Source organism: Lupinus angustifolius, chromosome LG19 (genome assembly GCF_001865875.1).
Source record: "Lupinus angustifolius cultivar Tanjil chromosome LG19, LupAngTanjil_v1.0, whole genome shotgun sequence".
In the NCBI taxonomy this organism is placed as follows: Eukaryota; Viridiplantae; Streptophyta; class Magnoliopsida; order Fabales; family Fabaceae; genus Lupinus; species Lupinus angustifolius.
This window is the reverse complement of record NC_032027.1, coordinates 15,085,203-15,091,403: the sequence shown is the minus strand read 5'-3', so window position 1 is coordinate 15,091,403 and position 6,201 is coordinate 15,085,203.

Below are 6,201 nucleotides of genomic sequence, written 5' to 3'. Positions count from 1 at the left end.
TCAAGGCAGGGAGTTTTAGCAGGTAATCTGGTACTTCTGCACTCATGAGCACCAAGCACCACATTGAAGTCACCAATACAGCACCAAGGGCCAGGATTAGCCTCCATGACACTCTGAACATCAGACCATAAATGTCTTCTTTGCAGAAAACTGTTATTAGCATAAACCACACATAAGAAGATCCTATTATTTTCTATGTTTACCTCCATAGCAATTTGTTGGTCCGAATTGCTGAGAATTGAAGGGTTGAAATCATACTTGCAAAGACCCCATATGGAGGGCAATTGATGACCTCTATTATTAGTCACAAAAACCTTTAGCTTGAGCTCTTTCCACACCAAGTCATTGACAGAATCAGTAGAATCATTGGCTCAACTATGAACACAAAATCAGGATTATTGGAATCACACAGGTTCTTCAAAAAGAGCCTTGTCTTGGTACTACCAAAACCTCTACAATTCCAGTAGAGGATTCTCATTTGTTAGACTTGAGGTATCCTCCCCTTCGGGTTTGGTGCACCTTTTGCTTATTGCTACTCATTTTCATTTTTTTCTTTTGAGCCTTTGATATAACCGGGGTGTATTCATCCCTTTCCTCCTCAACTTCACTTTGATCAGCCCAAAGTCTCCCAACTAGTCTTATGTCTTGTGCCACCTCTTGATTAGCAATTTCAGTTGTTTCTTGCACAATCATGTTATCATTAGATGACAAAGAGAGGTCTTCATCCTCAGAAGGAGATTCCCCTTCTGAGTGAGCCGAATTAGACCCCTTCCCCTTTAGGCCATTTCCTCTATAATGTGTGTTAACCTCCAATTTCTCCATATCATCCAGGTTGATCTCCTCTGTGTTATCAATTTCCAAATTGATAATTAGATCCCTCTCAACCATGTTTGCTGCATCAACATTGGATGTTTCTAGGACTGTTTTATTAGCCAAGTCCTGCTCTAGCAATTGATTTTTGGTCATTTCAGGCAAGTTGGCCCCTGCTTCCCCAACTTTTTTCTTAATGTTTGACTTAACATTCTTCTCAACTGTATGCTTGCCTCTACGACAGTTGGAAATGTTATGCCCGATTGCCAAACATTCATTGCAGAACTCTGGAAGATTCTCATAATCAATGTTGACAAAGAAAGCAAATCCCTCTCGCTCTACCAAAATTTGATCTGGGAGCTTAGCTTTGAGATCAATTTCCACAAGCACCTTTGCGAAGTGACCAAAGGATCTGTTACTCGTTGCCATATCCAAAGATATTGGAGTGCCTATACCACCAGCAATGGAGTATATTATCCTTGGACTCCAATATTCTTGGGGGAGGTTGTTGATGCGGATCCAACATTGAGTGTGGGATAATTTTTGGAGGTTGGGATTGAAATCAGGTGTCCATAAGAACAGCTTTAAGAAACCTTGGTTTCAAGCTCCAAGATCCAACAGAGCATATTTTCCTCATGTCCTCCAAAGATGAGAATGAAAAATCATAAAACCCTTTGCCCAGAGATATCATCGACCATTTCCCAACCATGTTCCACATAGTGGTAAGCTTACTCTTCAGATCTGTAAACTTCAATGGAGTGTCTCCTTTAGAGAAGATGATCCTTCCGTGCAGGTGAGTTTTACAACGGATTAAACCTTCTTGATAATCTGATTCCGAGATCTTTATGGCTATGGCATCACCCTTCAGGCAAGGCTCAGGGAGCTGAGAAGGAACTAAGTCAGGAGTATTATTTAGAGCTTGAATGAAGGATTTTTTCCCTCCCTGTGGTTGAATCACATGATTGGCCTTCGTTGGTTCTTTGTGCAGAAGTATTGGAGCATTGTTCACCCCAATTAAACATTTCCATGGAATAGCATGCTTTGTGCACGACATGATTGGGAAGAGATAGATAGAACAAAAGACAGAGATGTAGCAGATCCAAGAAAATTGGAGATTCCTTTCCAAGAGATTAGGAGATTCCAAGAAATTAGGAGATTCTAAGAAGAAGAGTATAGTTTTGCCCTAGCAGAGGCATTTTCGAAAAGTCAATAGTTTTCCTGCTATTAACATTAACACAAACATGAAGATATAAGCTTTATCATGCTTTATCATCCCAAAATAGCTAACTTTGTTGTCATATTAGAATCCAAAAATATTTTACTAATTTAATGTCCATTAAAAAATCCAATTAATTAAAATTAGCTTAACAACAAAATTAAGGTAAAGACCACAAATATATTCAGACTTGTAAAAATTCAATAACAAACAGCATGTAAATACGTATACCTATCAAAATTTAACTACTAAACTTTTGCATTGTTGCTTCCCTAATATGGTCATATTTTGACCTAATCTACAATAGCAATCTAACATGGAAATGTGAAGAAAAAAAAGTAATTGTTGTCAAGTTTTATAAAACCTTGTTTGTAATAAAACTAAGAATATTTTGTTTAGTCAAGCATGTTTTCATTCTAAAGACATTGCCCATATGTCATTATCTTCTTACATGTTCCATTTATATAATATTCTCTATCTTTAATATCATCGTTAAAGAAATTTTCTAGGTTTAGTGGATTTTGTTCAAAGATAATTAATGATAAAAAATGATGGTAGATTCCAATTTGAGGTTAAAGTTTGTCAGTTTTGGGATGGCAAAACAAGATAGAACCTTTATCTGTGTATTCAAGAACTATGTGGAATGATAACTCTTCAACTATTTAGGGTTATAGAGTGATAAGTCTATATACATGTCTTAAACTAGTTTATATAAAAAATAACTAATTCAAATTTATCACATATTTGTATAAGCAAGAAACTATTATACATTGGTAAGGGCTCCTCCTATTTTCTTCAACAAGTACTATTACATAAATTCTTGTTTTTCATGTGGGATACACGTGTAAAATATTCATGGATTTACTAAATGTGGTTTTGTTGTAACATCTTCACTTACCATTCAAAATGTCTCCAATGTGGTTTTGTTGTGGCATCTCCAAAATGATGCAATCAATTTATAAAACAAGAATCTAATTATAACAATTTAATTTTTTGATATTCCGGATTGTTGAAGTAATTTCGTTGAATGCAAACTTCTAGAAAAGCCTTAATAAAAAAATGTTATTTTGAATAGAAAACAGAATAAATTCACCTCATGTGTCACCAATTTAGAACTTCTTTTGAAGTAGAATAGACAAGACTACTAGCTTATAAAAAATTATTCAAAATGAGGAAGATAAGAAGCCGTAGCCTCTTGTTGAAATGAAGACAATATAGTAAAATGGATTCCAAATATAAAATGTCCTAAACATTATTCTACCATTAACATTAGCACAAGCAGGAAAATACAAGCTTTATCATGCTTTGTCATCCCAAAATAGCAAACTTTGTTGTCATATTAGAATCCAAAAATATTTTACTATTTTAATATCCCTTAAAAATCCAATATTTAAAATTAGCTTAACAACAAAATTAAAGTAAAGACTATAAATGTAGTCAGACTTGTAAAAATTCAATAACAAATGGACAGTGTCTTTAGCATGTAACTATGTATACCTATCAAAACTTGACTATTAAAATTTCCAATGTTGCTTCCGAAATATGGTCATATTTTGATCTAATCTAAAATAGCAATCTTGTATGAAAATGTAAAAAAATAAATGTTATTATAGTCAAGTTTTCTAAACGCATGTTTGTAATAAAACTAGGAATATTTTGTTTAGCCAAGCATATTTTTATTCAAAAGACATTGCCCATATGTTATTATCTTCTTACACGTTCCATTTATATAATATTCTTTATCTTTAATATCATCGTTAAAGTAATTCTCTATGTTTAGTGGATTTTGTTCAACAACAATTAATGATAAAAAATGATGGTGGATTCCAATTTGAGGTTAAAGTTTGTCAGATTTGGGATGACAAAACAAGATAGAACCTTTATCTGTGTATTCAAGAACGATGTGGAATGACAATTCTTCAACTTTTTAGGGGTATAGAGTGATAAGGCTATATACATGACTTAAACTAGTGTATATGAATGGTAAGGGCTCTTCCTATTTTCTTCAAAAAGTACTATTATATAAATTCTTGTTTTTCATGTTGGATAAACATGTAAAATATTCAGGGATTTACTAAATGTGGTTTTCTTGTAACATCTTCACTTACCATTCAAAATGTCTCCAATGTGGTTTTGTTGTGGCTTCTCAAAATGGTGCAATCAATTCATAAAACAAGAATCTAATTATAACAATTTAATTTTCTGATATTCCGTATTGTTGAAGTAATTTCATTGAATGCAAACTTCTAGAAAAGCCTGAATAAAAAATGTTATTTTGAATAGAAAACAGAATAAAAACTCACCTCATGTGTCACCAATTTAGAACTTCTTTTGAAGTAGAATGGACCAGATTACTTGCTTATAAAAAAATTATTCAAAATGAGGAAGATAAGAAGCCATAGCCTCTTGTTGAAATGAAGACAATATAGTAAAATGTATTCCAAATATAAAATGTCCTAAACATTATCATGCCATTAACATTAGCACAAGCAGGAAAATATAAGCTTTATCATGCTTTGTCATCCCAAAATAACAAACTTTGTTGTCATACTAGAATCCAAAAATATTTTACTAATTTAATATCCCTTAAACAATATCCAATATTTAAAATTAGCTTTACAACAAAATTAAAGTAAAGACTATAAATGTATTCAGACTTGTAAAAATTCAATAACAAATGGACAATGTCTTTAGCATGTAACTGTGTATACCTATCAAAACTTGACTATTAAAATTTCCAATGTTGCTTCCCAAATATGATCATATTTTGACTTAATCTACAATAGCATTCTTACATGGAAATGTAAAAAAAAGAAGGTAATTATAGTCAAGTTTTCTACACCCATGTCTGTAATAAAATTAGGAATATTTTGTTTAGTCATGCATATATTCATTCTAAACACATTGTCCATATGTCATTATCTTCTTACATGTTCCCTTTATATAATATTCTTTATCTCTAATATCATCGTTAAAGTAACTCTCTATGTTTAGTGGATTTTGTTCAACTACAATTAATGATAAAAAATGATGGTGGTTTCCAATGGTAAGGGCTCCTCCTATTTTCTTCAAACCACTTTCTCCAACCTATCTTAGACATCAATTCTTGGGAAATCTAATGGTTTGAAGTAGTGAGTAAATTTAAACCATTAGATTTCCCTAGAATGGATGGATAGGATAAGGAAGTTTAAATCTTAGAGTAAGTGAATCTTCACTCTTATATAAATTCTTGCTTTTTATGTTGTATATAGATGTAAAATATTCAGGGACTTACCAAATGTGGTTTTGTTGTAACATCTTCACTTATCATTCAAATATTCTCCAACGTGGTTGTGGCATCTCTAAAATGCTGCAATCAAGGCTTTATTAAACAAGAATCTAATTACAACCACTTGAGGTTCCTCTCATTATATGCCTATCTTCAACCATAATTTTTCGTTTCTAATAGTTCATTTGACTTGAAAAGGACAAAACTTAAGGGTTCGACTTCTGAGAGTAATATTTATTGGGAGAAATAGTCCACGAAAGGGATTAGTTCTTTATCCATAAGGTTAGAAAAAATCTGGATAGAACTTTTTTTTGAGATTAAACCTCACAATGATCAACCTATCAAAACTAAAAATCAAATAATTTTAGCATAAAATTAAATACAAATATGATTGTATATTATTCCGAAGGAAAAATTATAACCTATAGCATATCTTCAATACAAAACTTTTCACAGATTTCAGTCGAGAACCCACCAGACAAAAAATGTAACATAAGTAGATACGGAGTTATGTTGAAATGAAAACAAATTTCTAAAATACATAAGAGTGAGGAAGATCTATAGCACTAACGAAGAACATGGCTATTATATACTTTAAAAAAAAGTAATAGAAATAAGTTTCTCGAGAAGCTTAGATAATAAATTATAAGGAAAAAGCAAGAAAACAAATGATAAAAGATGAAGAAAAAAGGCAATTCGCAAATTCATAAAATAGGAAGAGAAAAGGCAATACGAAAATTCATAAAATAGGAAGAGAAAAGGCGATACAAAATTCATAAAATATTCATTATCTTATATCCACATGTTTATACAAAATCAACAAACATAAATATAAATCTAAGCATATAAAAGGAAAAAATTAAATAGAATAAGGAAAAGAAGTTACTTTATTCTTCGACCTAAATGT